This window comes from Cupressus sempervirens, chromosome 3 (genome assembly GCF_028749045.1).
Source record: "Cupressus sempervirens isolate cs-2001-9-10 chromosome 3, ASM2874904v1, whole genome shotgun sequence".
Lineage (NCBI taxonomy): Eukaryota > Viridiplantae > Streptophyta > Pinopsida > Cupressales > Cupressaceae > Cupressus > Cupressus sempervirens.
In genome coordinates this window covers 666,352,587-666,370,873 of record NC_143120.1, presented here as the reverse complement: position 1 = coordinate 666,370,873, position 18,287 = coordinate 666,352,587, and positions in this window count along the sequence as shown.

The window sequence follows — 18,287 nt, the reverse complement described above, 5'->3', positions numbered from 1 at the left end:
TCCCAGAGGTTGGAAAATTTCCTTCCAAACTTAGTCAAGAAAAATACAAAACTAAAAGATAATTTCAACAGGGTTGCCAATTTCTTAGTGTGGGTGATCCATTTAGTGGACACCACCCTCTACCTCATGCACAATAACAAGGAAGGGACTGATAATGTGCAGGAGATGGAGATGACTCACTCATGATACAATTTCTTAGTTGATGACTAGTTGCAACTACTTCTGTAGAATCCAAGAACCAAAGCAAGGATGGTTAGCACCTACTTGTGTGCTTTGAGTTTAGGTTTTTGTTCTATGTTTAGTAGGTGTTATATTGGCCCAAGGTATCCCTCTATTAGTTTTTACTAGATTGGTTTAATGGGCATTGTGAATATTTTGGCCAAGTTTATTTATAATATTTACATTCTGATGGTTTTTTCTAGTAGTAGTTTTAAAAACAATTTATCATGGGGGTTTTTATGGTTAAGAAGGAGGTTGTTTAATTTCATTGTATTGACTTTTGACTGATTCTCTATCTAGGTATTTTTCTTTGTATGGGTCAACCCCCATTTTGGCTACTCCTTAATATTTAAAAAAATAGAGATATTGATGTGTATGATTTTTATTCTTATGACTATCTCTATCTTCAAAAAATACAATTTTCACAATAAGAGTAAGGTCAGCGTTGATGTCGAAGCTATAAAACCCTACCATCAATCCCTCATTGTAAAGGTACTCATTATTTTTGAATCATTCATGACAACTTTATGTATGTATATTACCTAGATTTTGTGTATGGTTTAGTAACATGAATTTATGACTTCTCTTTTATAGTGCAAAAATATTTACATGGTGATTCTAAAAATATGCATGCAACATCACACAATGTGAGAAATTGTAAGTCTAAGATTAGGTTTTATTGGAAGTGTTTCCCATCATGATAAATCATTCATATGGATTATTATATTTTATTTTGTAAATTATTGGTGTCTTGCAAAAATAGTGTAGATTTTCCATCACACATAAAGCACATATTGGTGGTGAAGAGGGATCTCATCAAGGATATAGTCGCTATGCCAAAAACCCCCCATATAATGGAGCTAGATATAACCAATTATCATGTGGGATTCACAGTCACCACATACCATGTTGACAATCCAAGTGAGCCCAGGTGAAGGGTCAACAGCCTTGAGCGAATCAAACTGATTACTTGAGCTCTAATACCATGTAGATTTTTACATCACACCAAAAGAATGTGTTTTTTGTTTCATGGAAAAATGTAGCTTTTTCTATCATACCAGAAGCATGTCCAAGTGGTGGACAAGGATCTTATCATGGATATAGTCACTACACCAATAGCCCATCATTTAATAGAGATTGGCACAACCATTTATCATGTGGGATTCACACCCACTACATACCATGTTGATAACCCAAGCCTATGTGGGTGAAGGGTCAAATGGCTTGATGGACTAGCACTGAATATCTGTGCTTAGATACCATGCAGATTTTGCCATCACACCAAAAGCATGTACTGATGGCTAAGAGGGATCTCATCAAGGATATACATTCTATGCCAATAAAAACACTACTAATTCTTGATCTCAATTTTACACATCACTAATTTCAATATTTCTACATCATATGGGCTGGAAGGAGAAATATTTTAATTGGAATCCATTTATTGTTAAGTTAAATTTGTATGTATGTTGGTTGGAATTTATAATTAAAATGAGTCATATAATTAAAGTTATAAAACTCTGTTGTTGTAAATTTATGTAACTTGTATAATTTGATTAAAGCTAATCTTTTTGTATGCAATTTTTTTGATCGATAGTGTCTAATAGTCTAATTTGTAAATATTTAACAATTATAGGTTTGTAAATCTTTAGCAAATATGGATTAGTATTTTCTATTAACTCAATAGTGTTATGTTGGGTAGTTTTAGATCTACAACATATAACAAAATCCTTAGACATTTCTAAGAGTCTACACTTCATGAATGAAAAATAATATTTATTTATTTATTTATATTGATATCTTTTATCCTTATTTTATACTAAAGAATCCTCTAAATAATAATTATAGATTATGACCTACAAAATATGCTAATTTTTTGAATTATATGCACAAAAAATAGTTGCCTTATTTATTTAATAGTAATTATCCATTGATGTAATTTTCTTACTATCATGATTTGGAATGTTCCAATAATTAGAATGATTATATAGACTAGTCTTGGATTGGGTTGCATCATGCAATGTTGATATTTCGATCTCCTTTATCTAGATCTTTCATGTTTGTTGAAACTCCCTTGTAAAGAGTAATGTTTCAGATACATGTCATTCAAGCTATCGAAGTGCAACCAAATTTTTTATTGAATTTCATGATACTATGGATTATGAATGTAACCTTACTAGAGATAGACTACTTTTTTTCCTTAATAATGTTGTGTGAAAACATTTTTGACACAAGAATTTAGAATTAATCTTTGAAATCTTCAACTATTGACTTTAGCCAAATTTCATGTATTTCTATTAGGGTTAAAGCATGGAGGTGGGGCTAATGCTTAAAGTATAGAAATGGGGTTGGATGACAAAAAATTAAAGCTTAAAGACATGATGAGGGGAACTCCCCTTAATATCATAAACGAATAATAAAAATAAAGATACAACAAGAAATACAAGAACAAAATATGGACTTCTTATTTGCACCACAAATGCAGAATGACAAAATTCACAAATAAAATATGCTAACCCACATGGGTGTCTTCATTATAGTAATCCACAAGGCTAAGCTGCAAACTATGACCTAGAGCTATCATAGACAATGTTTTATTCTTTCTTAAAAAGGCAATTTTATGCCACTCAAGAAGGTTCTAGACATTAAAACTTAATACCTAGGGCCAACAGACCCTATAAATATAGAGTCGGCCAAATTCATTTTTGACAAATTATTTTAGATATTTTGATAGCCTAACTTTGGAAGGCAGTAACTCTCAAACCATTGCTTTGATTGGCTATTATAACCACTTTTTGAAAACACCAGCTTCTAATCTACAAGATCTGAACTACACAAGCACCCTTCTTGTGAGTTTTTGGACCTCATCCAAGCACTCTAAGGCCTCCAACAGTGAGCCTAAATATTTTTCTACAAAATTTTCCACAAAAAATCTGCAATAACATCTCTAATACTTATGCTTAAGCAATGAGATTTTTATGGTAGACTTACAACTCTAAAATGAACCTTCCTATAAAGAATGAGAACATTATGAGCTCATATGAACTTTTTTCTAAAAATAGTAGGTTCCCATAAATAGTAACTACCCTGTCTACTAGTCCTTATTAAAATAGAAAAGACTGAAAAAAAAATATTTTTCGGTGATGCAAGATTGCTCTTACACCTAGGATGCTCTTGCATTAGACACTTGGGGTAATTTGAGAAGTGGCCCCATCACATCTCAAGTGTTCAGAGGAAAACCAAGATAGTTAACCTCCTCCCTTGCTAGCCATGATGAATTCTCTACTTGCCTCCCTTTCCATTTGATCAGATATTCCTAATAATTTATGTTTCTTGTACTTTTGCCAACATGACTATCCAATATCTCCTCAATCTCCTTTGTAGCTGAACTAGCTACTGGAACACTCCACTGTGCTTCTACAGCTTCATCTCCAACACCTCCTTCATAATACTCTGTCAAATCTAAAATGTTAAATACTAGTGAAATATTCAATTTAGAAGACAACTCCACTTCATAAACATTTCTAGAATCATGCCTTTTCACTATCTTGCATGGTCCAAACTTCTTCATCTTCAACTTATTATATGTACCCACTAGAAAACACTCCTTTCTCAAATGAACCATGATTTCATCTCTAATCTAAAATTCCTTATAACTCCTTTCCACATCTTCCTTAGCCTTTTATTGTGTGTTTGTCTTTATGATGTGTTTCCTCACCTCCTCATGGATGTTCTACAAATGTTCAGCAAAATCTTCTACTTCAGCACTACTTATCTCTTCTTTATCCAACTGCCTCAACTCAGAAGCATTTATGGGACTACTCCCATATACAATCTAGAATGGTGATTTACTAGTACTCCTAGTGAAAGAATTATTATATACAAATTCTACCTATGGTAAAATCATATCCCATCCTTTTGGCTTGTCTCCAACCAAACATCTCAGCAAGTTTCCCAAACTACAATTCACAACTTTTGTCTATCCATTAGTTTGTGGATGATACAATGAACTAAACTTCAAATTTGTCTTCAACTTCTTCCACAATGTATGCTAGAAATACCCAAAAAATTTGGTATCTCAATCTGAAACTATACTCTTTGGTAGACCATGTAATCTTACCACTTCTCTGAAAAATAATTCCACTACATGGACAACATCACTAGTCTTCTTGCAAGGAATAAAATGTGCCATCTTTGAAAACCTACCAACCACCACAAAAATAGAATCATGCTCATGCTATGTGCTTGGTAATCCAAGAACAAAATCCATGCTAACATCCTCCCATGGCTTCTCTAGTACAGGTAATGGTTGATACAACCTTGTATTCTACTTCACTCCTTTCGCCATCTTACATACTCAGCAACTCTGTACAAACTTCTTCACATCTTGCTATAACTATGGCTAGTAATAATTCTCAGCAACCAAAGTAATGGTCTTATCTCTACCACAATGTCTAGCCAATCCTCCACTATGTTTCTCCTTGATGAGATTCTCTCTCATTAAACTTCTAGGAATGCAAAATTGGCTTCCTCTAAACAACATATACTATCCTAGATCATGAAATTCTTGAACATTTTGTCCTATCAAGTGTAACAAGTTCTGTACAAGCCTTCCATATTTCACCAAAATCAAAATTATTTGAATATAAAGTACCGAGTTCCTTAAACCCAACCACCTCTATCTGCATTTCTATTAGCAAAAGTTGTCTTCTACTAAGACCATTTGCAACTTTGTTAGACTTCCCACTCCTTTGTTTCAAAACAAATGTATAACTCTCCAAAAACTCAACCCACTTCAAATGCCTCTAGTTCAATTTTCCTTCACTATTTAAATATTGCAAAGCTTGATGATTAGTATGCAAAACAAACCCCTTAGGAAGAAGATAGTGTCTCCACTGCTTCAATGCTTGAACTATAGCATAAAATTTTTTATCATAAATAGAATATTTTCTTTTGGCATCATTCAATTTCTCACTAAAGTAAGGAATAGGTCTACCTTCTTGGCTCATAACAACTCTTATTGTAGTACCACTAGCATCACAGTCTACTTGAAACACATTGTTAAAATTAGGAAGTGCTAAAACAAGTTGCTTAGTAACTTTCTATTTCAACAAATTAAAACTCTTCTCTACTCCTATAGTTCACTTAAACTATTTTCCATCCCCTGTCATTGTTTCAGTCAGGGGTCCACAAATACTACTAAAACCTCTTATGAACTTCATGTAAAACCTAGCTAGTCCATAAAAAGATCTTACCTCAATCGCACTCCTTGGAGTAGGCCATTAAAGGATAGTCTTCACTTTCTCTGGGTCCATTTTTAGACCTTCTCCTGAGACTAAAAATTCTAGGTACACCAACTTCGTCTTTACAAAACTACACTTCTTTAGGTTTATCAGTAACTTTTCTTCCCTCAACTTATCAAACATCTTGCAAATATGGATCAAATACTCCTCCAATGTCTTACTAAAGATCAAAATAGCATCTAGGTAAACAATAACAAACTTACCTTGAAATTCCTTCAGTAACTCATTCATGAGCCTCATGAAAGTGCTCGGTGCATTGGTTAGTCCAAATGTCATGACTAACCTTAGTCTTGAAAGTAGTCTTCCATTGATCACCTTCTCTAATATGAATCTAATGGTAGCCACTTTTTAGATCTATGTTTTTGAAATACTTAGCCCCACTCAAATAGTCCATAATATCATCCATCCTTAGCAAAGGAAATCTGTACTTGATTGTGATCTTGTTGACAATGCAAGAATCTATGCACATCCTCCATTCTCCATTCTTCTTTGGTGCTAATACAGCTGGTACTACACATGGACTTAAACTCTCTTCAATCAACCCCTTCTGCAACAACTCATGAACTTTCAAACTCAAGTCTTCACTTTTTGCTAGTGTCATTTTATGTGTTTCCTTGTTTGCAAAATTGGCTCCTAGAACCAAATTTGTCTGTTAACTGATCTTCCTCATTTGGGGCAATCTATCAAGCACATTATGTGATACAATATCAAAAAATTCTCCCAACATATCTACAACTCTTGTAGGCACCTCCTCTACTTTTTCTTTACTATCTTTTGGAACTATGGAAAATCACATATGCTCACACTTAATACCTTTGAGAAACTCTTTTCCATCAATAAAACATACTTTGGTAGCACTACATACCTTTTCTTCTTTATTGTTCAATGGATTCAACTTATGTTTCACTCCATCCTTGGTCAAAGTGTAGGTATTTGCTTGCCCATCGTGTACAACATTCCAATCAAACTGTCATGACCTACCCAACAACATATGACATATATACATAGGTAGGATATTACATAGTACTTCATCCTAGTAGCTTCCAATGTTAAATTTCATTGAGCATTGCTCATTGACCATGATCTTGTGGTCATCTTTCACCCAAGCAATATGGTATCACTAATACATTAGGGGTCAATTTGTGACGGTTGGAAAAGGTAATGTGTTTTTGGCTTTTTTTTTCAATTTTAGCCCGATGCCATCGCAATTGCGACATCAGGCGTCGCAATTGCAATGGCCGTGGGATATAAGAGAAAAAAACAACCGAAAACCCTCATTTGAAAGAAATCGCGCGACATAGGGTTCTTTCGGAAAGGAAAGGTGGGAGATCACTTCAGCAGAAAGGAAAAGAGGGGCATTGAGCAAGGGGAACTCGAGGCATTGAGAGGACCGGGCACAGACCCGCATCGGCAAGGTGCAAAACAAACAAATTGACATTCACCTTATGGCAATTTTTATTTTTTTTTCCTTTCCCAAGTTTGATCTTGTAGATTGACTAATTTAAGTTCATTTTAATTTTTTTTGTTCTTCCTTTGGAGGGAAAATTGGAAATGCTAGTTTAAATGTCAAAATTCCAGTAAGGAAATTTGTCATCACACATATTCCTTTCTACTACCTTCTACTATCTTACCACTATCGGGTTTCATACCCGCTCTCCATTCTTCCATTCTCGAGCTCCCTCTATCAGGTTTCTCCCCTCATTACACATCAGCTTCTGCATATTAAATCTCCCAAAAATATTCTTACCAGCCTCCAAAACTGGTAGAGTATCAACCAATTTTAAGAACAACCTCTCACTCCATCGTTATTGGGCTCAGCCTCACATGCACCACTATGTCTCCCTTCCAAGTCGGGCTTTCACTTTTTTGCTATCCTGACATTTCTCAACCATCATCCATCATATCAGGTACAAGCTCATCTTTTCAAAAGAGACTCCATCCTAATCAACTGAATCCAAACTAACCTAGCTACATCAATTAACTCAAAATGAATGCCTTGCATGGCATAGGAGTTGACATCAAGAAGACACAAAATGACTTACTAAGACACATTGCAATGTAAAATAACCATCTAAAACTATGTAAACTGCCTATGGCTTGGCCACATAACTCCCTAATGAAATAATGACTATCCACCATGATACCCAAATTAAAAATATCACCAGTTTTGTGATGCACCCGCATCAATTATCCTAAGTAAAATTAAGTAGTTTAATTAGTAAAATTTAATTACACTAACACCTCCTTTAAGTGCAGCTTATGAGAATGCAATTAAGCTTACAAAATCTAGAAGAAAATGCATGTTGAGTCCCAACTACTAGACCATGTTAGGTACCAATGTGAAATATACAAAATAAAATATCTGTCATAAAGAAAAGAAAGAGAGAAAACCTCATGGGAAAAACCCTCCCCCAAAAAGAGATGAGAAAAAACAAAACTGAATGGATGGATAGAGTAGACCTCCATTATGACATACAACATGCATATACAATAAAAAATCTCCATACTAGAGAGAAGAAGTGGAAAATAGACTAAGTAGCCCCCCTCAATATAGAATGTACACCTGTCGCAGATGTTCCATTCTTGATCAATAAACTAGTCTATGAGTGTAGAACAACATTCCCCCCTTAGGAAGAAACAAAACCAAAGGTGCATCAATGAAGCCTCCCCAATTTGTAGGAAGGAACAATGCATGTAATCTCTAAAACCTATTCAAGTTTCCTCATATCAACATTGGAAGGAACCTCCCCATATTATGTGTACTATGCTACTCTATTGAAAAAGATAAGTTAGGATCAATTAAGGATGAATGTAGAACATGTGTCAAAGACTCAAGTGTCTCCTTTGAAGATAAAGTAACATACTCCAACTTTTGTATCAAAGTATCCACCATCATATCAACCTCAAAATAATGATCAACTAGAGATTAAATATGAGAATCAACATGTTCCCTTGAAAATATCATCTTCATCAAAGAGACAATGAATGCCATTAATAGTGTCTCCCAAAATCTACAATGTAAGATTCCACAAACAAACCTACAATGTCTATCAACTAGTCATTCCATGAATTTGACTCTAGAAGAAAATGAATATCCTATTGTATTAAATCACTTGAATCCATGGTTGTATGAATGCAAGCATCATCATGAACAATAGTAGAAATAGTCTCAATAGGAGGTAATACATTTTCATATTAGTTGTCATTAAGACACATAGGATTTTGTATTTCATTTTAAGACATGGTATCAAATCCAAAGGAATGTTTATTTCATAGCCATTGGAGAACCTTACTTTCTTCAACCTTTGGAGGGCCATAACTCAAATCTAACATCAACACTTTGTGCGAGCATTTTGAGCAAGATCGGACCTCACCATTGCATCCGAGTGGCCATTCCAATGAAATTTGATTATAAATTTGTCTACCATTTGCAAAAGTCAAATTTGGAGCTATTTTTTTTTGCAAATTAAACCCTTATACTTTGATTTTTTATTTAGTAATGGTTTATGATGAATTTTTATTTCAAATCTAATAATTATCTCATTTCCACTAATTTGATTTTCATCTTCATTTTTTATAATTTTCTATAGTATCTACCATAGTAGTAAAAATCTTATTACTAAAAAAAAGGCAAACCAAAAGATTCAAAAATTATCGAACTATCATGAATCAATCAAGAAAAAATCATATTTTGAACACACGTAAAATAAAGATGAAAAAATTAACAAAACATGGTTTTATAGAATAGAGATACAAAAATAAAATAAAATTAAAGCTTATTCCATAAACTATGAGATACATTTTTTCTTATTTATGTTCATATTGTATTTGATTGAATTGTATTGCACAATACATACTACACATTGCATAAATGATAACTAATTGTTGATAGCTTTCAATTACAATTTCCTTTGTATGAAGTCAACCTAAAAACTAAGTACAAAGTTGCAAAAAATTCTATGTTCCTTTAGAGTCTTGGGAAGGGTGGGACCTAGGATCTTGATTTGGGGATGGTGGTTAGAAATGGTTGATTTGGGGACAATCATTGGCACAGGTTTAGGGATGGAGCACCTTAAAGGGTCAAGAGGCAATGTCCCTTATAGGTATTTGGGGTTAGTACCCTCAGCAATATTGACAAGCAACATCCCTTTTGTAATACAAGCAACATCACACTACCATTTTTCACAGTGATAGGATGAAAATTGATTGTAAATCAGAGTAGATCCAATTCAGACATGTCCTTCAGAATTACATAATCATGAACATTGGCAATTAGTGATTAATCAAAAAATCACATTTTTTGGCTTCATCAACACATTCCTCGCAGCATCATATGAAGTTCCTTACACAATTGGCAAATGTGGGCTTAGCAAAAACTTTGGTAAATTAAAAATTGCTTAAGTTTATTTAAAAACAACTTTCTGTTATACATAACAATTTTTCTGCTATCCAATATTTTACTTGATGTTGTTTCTAGAAGAGATTGTATATGTTTTTTGAATCACAATCTTTTAGATCTCACTCTATGATCTATCATCTAGATGTTAGAGAGCAGAAGGGATAGAAAAATATATTTTTTACAAAATTAAATGATAAAATATATCCAATGAGTCCAAATATGAGTACAAAAGTGTTTTCTATCAAGGTTGACTCATTTGAATTTAATTGAGAAGACTAAATCCAAAAATGCATCAATGCATTCCTTGCATGATCATACAAAGTTCCTTGCATGGTTGGCATACTTAGGACTCAACCAAAATTAGGATTGTCTTTACAGTGATTATCTTTAAAAATCATCATCATGATTCATAAACTGCATTACAACATTTTAAATCTTCATCTTCCCTAGTCTACTAAAAACTTGGGGAGAGGTTCTAATCCTTGCACTCTATTGCAGCTCCTCACTTCACATTAAAGGTTGTATTTTTGGCACTGAGTTGGCCAAATAATATGTGACAATTAATCATGCTCTTTTCTCTTTCTCGTTTAACTCAGTACCAAAAACATAATATAGAGCACTTGTGCTAATTTAGAAGCATTAGCAATGATGGCAGTGAGTTGATTGGCATCCTTGTATTGAGTTGATATTGTCATTATTAAACTAAGTATGAAAATATGAACAATCACATTATATCTATCTCTTGGATCAGGTAGTATATCCCTAATCAAGATGGACTAAATGACAATCATATGGGATTGAGTTATGATCCTCTATATTCATATTAGAGGCTTTGATGTTGAAATTGGCTTAGCAAATAATCATGATGATGACCATAGGGTCTCTTGATAATTTGTTTGGTGACTAATCATAATCAATAACCTTTGGATTTGTTGGCTACTTAAGTTTATGCCTATGTGTCTCCTCAAGGAGACATGTAGTTGAACAGTTACAACCACCCCTCATATGCCTCTTGATTGCACTAATTAAGATGACCAATCACAAGAGATGGATTATCGAGATTCATAAATGATTCTGTCTCTTCAGATTGGGAATTCTAATAAGTGATCTAATTATATATTCAGACCTAGCAAACATTTTTCAATATTGAATTAATTCATATCCATTCTATATTGATTATCACCTAGAGAGATCCATTACATTTACAAAGATCCTTCATTATTTAACATGGTATCAAAGCTAGGTTAATAAAGGTATCACTTTAAGAGAGGAAGGTTGCCAGCTATGAAATCAATACCATATGCCTTTGCAATTTTGTGCCCAAGATGGTGAGAGATTTCAAGTCACCTCATTTTCGTCCTCTCTAATGTCTGCAACAAAAGAGTATCTGTAAATTTGTATGATATTCTGCATAGATTTAGTTTCGATAACACTCGTTGAGTAGCATTTGGCCATGAAAGAAAAGAAGCGAAAATCAAAAAATTAGTGTTTAGGTTGTTGTGCTTGCTGGCACGTTTTGGCATGAGGGAGAAAGTACCAAAGTGTTGGGCCTATCATTCTTGTAGAGGGTGCTCCTGAGCTTCCCATTTCTACAAATGGTGTAAGACTTGTTTAATTGCATGTTTAGTTTGGCATGTAGATGAGCATGTGTAATATTTTTCTTATAGATCTATTTATTTTTCTTGCAGGGAGACATAGCATAATAAAAGGAAATATGGTTAAAAGTATTTGTTCAGAGCTCATTTTTGAATTATTTGAAAGATCACTCAAGTCATTCTTTAAATGTATGGATTTGTGGTTTTTTCTATCAATGCAAATCATGCTGTTGTTAGTAGGCTTAATTCCTTTTGATTACTATCTATGGCATTTTTTCATCTTCTTCACAGGGGCAGGAAAAGCCATACAAAAAGTTTCAAGCAATCAGCATAGCTTCTGTTATTTCTCAACTAGTTAACAATATACCAAACAAATGCATCATTTATCCATCTGTATATTTTTACTATTTTTCTTAATTTGACAATGCTTCCTTTTGAATCTATTTATGTTAAAGCAAAATGTATCAGCATTGACTGTAGCAGAAAAACAAGTTACAAAGATGAAAACTTGCATTGTTGCACTTATAGCTGACATTTGACACTTGGAGTTGATATGCACATTTCTTTGAGGTGGGTGATAACAAAGAGCTCATCAATTTTCACTGTGTTATCTGCTGGCTACAAGTCTACACCATTCTTCACTGTTTTTTATTTATACCTAATACAATTTTATTTTTCAAAATGTTTATCATTTCCACAGTTTTTGATAGTTTTCTTCTTTGTATTAACGCCTATAAGGAGCCATTGGATATTGGAAGATAAAGGTTATAAATCTCAGGTAGTTTGTTTGCGAGATTTCTTTTGGATTTGGCTGTGTTACATGAAATGCTGAAGTAAGATGCATATCAAATATATTGTCTTGAGTATTTCATGCCAAATTATGGGCTCTCTTGTTAAATGAGCATACACAGTTTAAATGGTATACTCTTACAAACTATTAGCTCTTTTGTTGCTTGCTTACCTAATTTCCCTACAGCTATGAGCAGAAATTAACAATAAATATTTGACATATTATTAGTGTTGATCTTCTTAAGTTGGGCACTGATTTCAACCCATTCTGATTGATTTGTACAGATTCTTATAACTAGTTCCATATATTTAATTACATTTAGACACTATCTTTTAATGCTTTATTTCAGTGTGCTACATATTCTATTTCATATTTGTGATATATGATGAAAGTATTATAACATATGGAGGAACAGTCCATGAGTGGCGTGGCCAATTGAAATGGTTTTAGTTTCAATTTTACACCATTTGATACAAATAATCAGTTTACCAATCCACCCCTAGGTTCATTCCATTTGTAGTAAAATCTTCATTACATAGAAAATGTTCACAAAATCTATGTCAATGCTCACACATCTTCTTGGACTTACGCAAATCTATGTCAATCCTCACACATTTTCTTGGACTTACGCAGGAACTATGCTGCCTTGCAGCTCTTGTTAAATATGTTATCAACTTGACTTTTCTATTAAAGGCTCTCATGCTGAATTGAAAGCCAGGTAAAGAAAAAGATATTATATACTATTTTGTTGGTACCCTATGCAGCACAACAAACTTGTTCTTACTATAAGAAAATTTTATTTTCTTTTGTTTCATTGTAGATCTTCTACTTGCACGGAGGTCTCTCCCCATCATTGGACACACTTGATAACATTCGAGCTTTGGATCGCATACAGGAAGTGCGTCTATACACATAAGTATAAAATTCTTCTTTTCCCGCAACACATATAACAACAATTTTAAGTGCTTGCAAGGTATATACTTTTGAATAAATATTACATCCTGATTTAAATGTATGAAAACAATTTTCATTCCTTTTAAGCTTCATTCATCTCAAGGTGCAATTCACAAACTCAAGAATAGTGCCTTTTGTTCTTCAGGATACCTTTAGGGGAAGAGTATGTGAATGCCCCCTCGTGTTTGGAGTCTAGTTTAGAGGAGATGGCTATTTACACTGCTAAGGTTTGTTGAATCTAATTCTGAATAACATTGCTTGCTATTTTTGAATCTAATCTAATGTATATTTTAACTAGACTTGTAGCTTATATGTTTTCAAATTTTTGTTAGGCCTTGTAGTTTGTATAATTTGATTGTTGGAGAGCTTCTACAGCTAAGCAAGAGGGTCGTTGCACGAGTTATAGCCGCGCGCTCGGGTATGAAAATTGTTTTTTTTTATTCTAATGTATATTTTAACTAGACTTTTAGCTTATATGTTTTGAAATTGCTTTTAGTGTCTTAATGTTTTAAGGTCTCTTGAAATAAGACCTTCAGGTGGTTGGTCAAAGTTTTACAAATAATCTTAGGAATAAAGTCAAAGAAAGTATTTTTAAAATATTAAAGTATTTAGCTAGGTCTAAGAAGATTTGTGTAGTTTCGACAGTTTTGCTTAGTTTGTGAAAGTTGTAGACCGAAGTTTTCATAGCCCAATTTTTGCTTCTTGCAAAGAACGATCATGTCAGATAATATAAGTGAAGAACAAAACAGGGAGACAATCGCTAGATTGTGGTCTAACTTGAAAAGAAAAGGTGATGGAAAATGTTATTGTCCTTGCAATATTTGTAAGGGCTTAAACCGTAGAAGACTGCTAATCAAAATAGTTAAGAGACATTGTAGGGAGAATGGTCACATTGAAGGGGGGCATGACTATCATCCACTGGTAAGTCGTTCATTATATCATTTTAACAATTTATATACATATTAAATCACTTGATGATGAGTTGATGATCATGGTTTATTTATGTTAATCAATTTTATATAGGTTGATCTTCCCAGGGAAGTACATGATATGAACCACAACAATCCGAAGAATATGGTTTTCGAAGTGGAGGAACATGGAGGTGCAAATATCCAAGGTGAAGATAATGATCCCATGGAAGGTGACGATCATGCGCTAGAAAACACAATTGAAGACGATGGTATAAATACATTGATCCATGACACATCTAGTCCAAGCGTATATGATCATGATGATGATGATAGCCTCAATGTACCTCTACTTCAGAAAGCATACGAGCCCCTATACATAGGCTCCCAAACAACTCTTCTCTCTGTTGTATTGTTGTTGTTGAACTTGAAGGTTATGAATGGTTTATCCAACATAACAATGTCACATATGTTAAGGTATGTCATTTATGTCTTTATAGTTAACTTAGGGTTAATAATGTACCACTAATATTGTTTATATTAACAACTTATATTTTTTGTTGTAGATTGATAGGAAAGTTTCTGTTACCATCATCAAATATTCTACCTCGCTCATATCGAGAATTAACTGTTGTTATGAAAGATATTGGAATGGAGTATGAAGCAATACATGCTTGTCCCAATGATCATATTATATATTATAAAGAACATGAATTTGCAACACAATGCCCTATATGTCATATGAGTAGATATTGAAAAGATCGACTAACAAAAAAGGTGCCTCAAAAGGTTCTTCGTTACATCCCCATTATTCCACGGATGCGACAATTATTCAGGTGTAGTAGCTTGGCTCAATTTATGGATTATCATGCACGCAATAGAAGTTGAGATGACATTATTTGAATCCCTACGGATGGTTCAGAATTTATGCACATAGAGGAAAAGTGGAAACACTTCAAAGAAGAACCTCGTAATCTCAGGCTTTCATTGGCAGCGGACGGTGTCAATCCATTTGGAGAGATGAGATCTGTTTACTCGGTGTGGCCTATTTTTGTTATCAACAATAATATTCCTCCATGGATGAAAATAAAGAGGGAGCACATTATGTTGGCAATGATCGTTCCAGGTATCTTATCATTTGATACTTATTAATTTACATGTAATTACAAATCTTGCAGTAAAACGGTCACAATAATTATGTAATGTTACTGTTCATTCAAGTAGGTAAATATCAAGTAAAAGATATGAATGTATATATTGAGCCTCTTATCGATGAATTGGTGGAGTTATGGAACGATGTCACTATGTATGACATGTCTAGACCAATAGGACAAAGACAATTTCAATTCCATGCAATACTTGCATGGACAATACATGATGCCCCAGGGCTAACACATTTTTGTGGTATGTTATAGTGAATTCAAGTTGCACACAATAATTCTAATTATAAAAATCAACATATTTAATAATCCAATTACATCATTATCTTGTAGGTCTTCAAACAAAGGGAAAATTTGCATGTCCAGTTTGTGGTCCAAAGATGAAATCTCGTCATTCAAAAAGTTTAGGAAAGTAGGTGTTTGATGAGTGTAGACACTTCCTCCATAGGAATCATAAGTATCGAAGTACGAAAAAACATCTTTTCAATGGGAAAGAAGAGACTACATCAAAGCCACGAAGAATGACACCTCACCTATGGAAGTTGGAATATAATAGAGTTAATCGTTGAAGTAATCTCGTTCCACCTAATGGTTTATTTTTGTAATTTATATATTTTTATTGTGATTTTTGTTGACTAATTGTGTAATTGATGATCGTGAAGGTCGTCAAGGCAATACTGACAACCTTCCAAAGGGACTAAAAATCTATCCCAGACAATTTAGTAGGTTTCCCTACTACGAGCACTTACAAATTGTGCATTTGTTTGATACTATGCATATTGGAAAGAATATAACAGAGACATTGTGGAACATTGTGGAAAATATTGGATGGAAGGCATGACAAAGAAAAAATTGTCAAAATTTGTAATGACATACATGAATCCAATCATGCATTGAAAAATTTCATTCACTCAAATAGCAACAGAGATCAGATTAATATAAGTGCCCTTCCATGGTTATTAACGGAGCAGCAAAGTGATGCCATAAAAGAAGTCATACGAAAAATTCGATTTCCCACAGGATTTTCTATGAACATAAACAATCTCATATCAAAAAAAAGTGAATTTGGGTCAGGGCTCAAAACGCATGATTGGCATACTTTTGTCAAGGTAACTTATGTTCTTCTGTATTTACAATATATTCATAAACTACGTGTACTGTTCGTTATGTTATGTTAGAAAACAATGAAATGATTGGTTTATAATTACTGCAGTACATGCTTCCTCTATCTCTCCCAGAGCACGTCAACAATAACATCAAACAAGTGATATACGATCTTGGAAAATATATGAGGTAAGCAGTAATATCTGTTCAATTTGTTGTATATATTTATTACATTCGCGATTTGTTTTTCTTTCTATGTAATCTATTGTATATTATTTTGTAAATTCTCATATCTATATATTTTTTGTGACTTGAATCTCTTAATGTAGGTGGTTGTCATCTAAAGAAATCCATAAAGAAGATATAAACTATTGGAAGAGAAGAACTCCTCATTTACTGTGTGAAATGTAGAAGTGTCTACCTCCAACTTTTTTCAATGCACAAGAACACTACCTCATACACCTAGTTGAGGAGATTGAATTGTGTGGACCTGTACACACTAGGTCAATGTGGATGGTTGAGAGGCATTTGAAATCTTTGAAGGCTTTGGTTTGACAAAGAGCACATCCTGAGGGTTCTATGGTAGAGGGATATATGGTATACCAGACTATGGTGTACATTATTGAATATCTTCCTAAATTTGCATCAAATATCCATGTAGATCACATTTGGGATCTCGAGCCTTTTCAAAAATTAGAAGGGGAGTACTTGATGGGGAAAGGTACATTGAGGAAAGTGAGAGGTAATAAATTATAAGATGTTATTGTAATAAATTATTTCTTAATCTTCAAAATAAATCGATTGTAAGTTGTCTATTTTCTTTTTGTACAGGTGCTCGAGAGTGAGATGCACTACATTTGTATATTGCAAACAATCTTGATTGGATGATGGTATGGATTGAATGATGTCAACATTCTAGTCACACATTAACATGGGAAGGTGTATCTTCATTGGTTAAAGAAGTTCATCGTAATGGAGATTCCAATGTTACGCAAAGGGAAATAGATTTAGCACATGGTTCAAGATATTTCCAGGTACATACAAATTTATTAATCACCCGTATGTTTATCAACTCATGATACAATAATTTTGATATGTTTCAAATATTATTGTAGGTTAAACACCACAATGCTATGTTCTGTAATGATCAAAAATTTCACATCAAAGTGTTGGATGACATGAAGAAAACTTGTGATTCAGGAATAACTGCAGTCTTTCAAGTGACTAATATTTCATCTAGAAATGATTTACATCCTCAAGAGTCTAAAAATTGATGCTATGGCATTTTGGATGAGATACTTGAGTGTGACTTTAGTTCCTTCAAATTAGTAATCTTCATTGTCAAATGGTACAAGCTACGACTTAATCCAAATGATCCTAATAGAACTGTTATTGAACATGATAATGGATTTACAATGGTTGATACAAGGTCATTTGAGCCAGTTGGGGATGAGCCTTATGTTCTTCCAAGCCAATGTGAGTAGGTATTTTACTCAGAGGTTCCACATAAACCAGGTTGGTCATTTTTTGTTAGACATGAACCGAGAGGAAGGCCAATAAAGTATAATGTGATGGAAGAAGAAGATACCAAAGAAGTAGAAGATGATGTAGATGGTGATCACGATTGATAGTTATTGGATGATGTTCCTGACACAAATTTTCATGAAGAAGAAGAAGAAGATGATGACGATGATGCTGCTACTGATGATGATGATGAAGATGATGTTGATTTTGATGACGATGACGACGACGACGACGATGATGGCGAGGATGATGATGATGACGACGATGATGATGATGATGAGGACGATGATGATGATGATGATGATGATGATGACGAGGATGATGATGATGG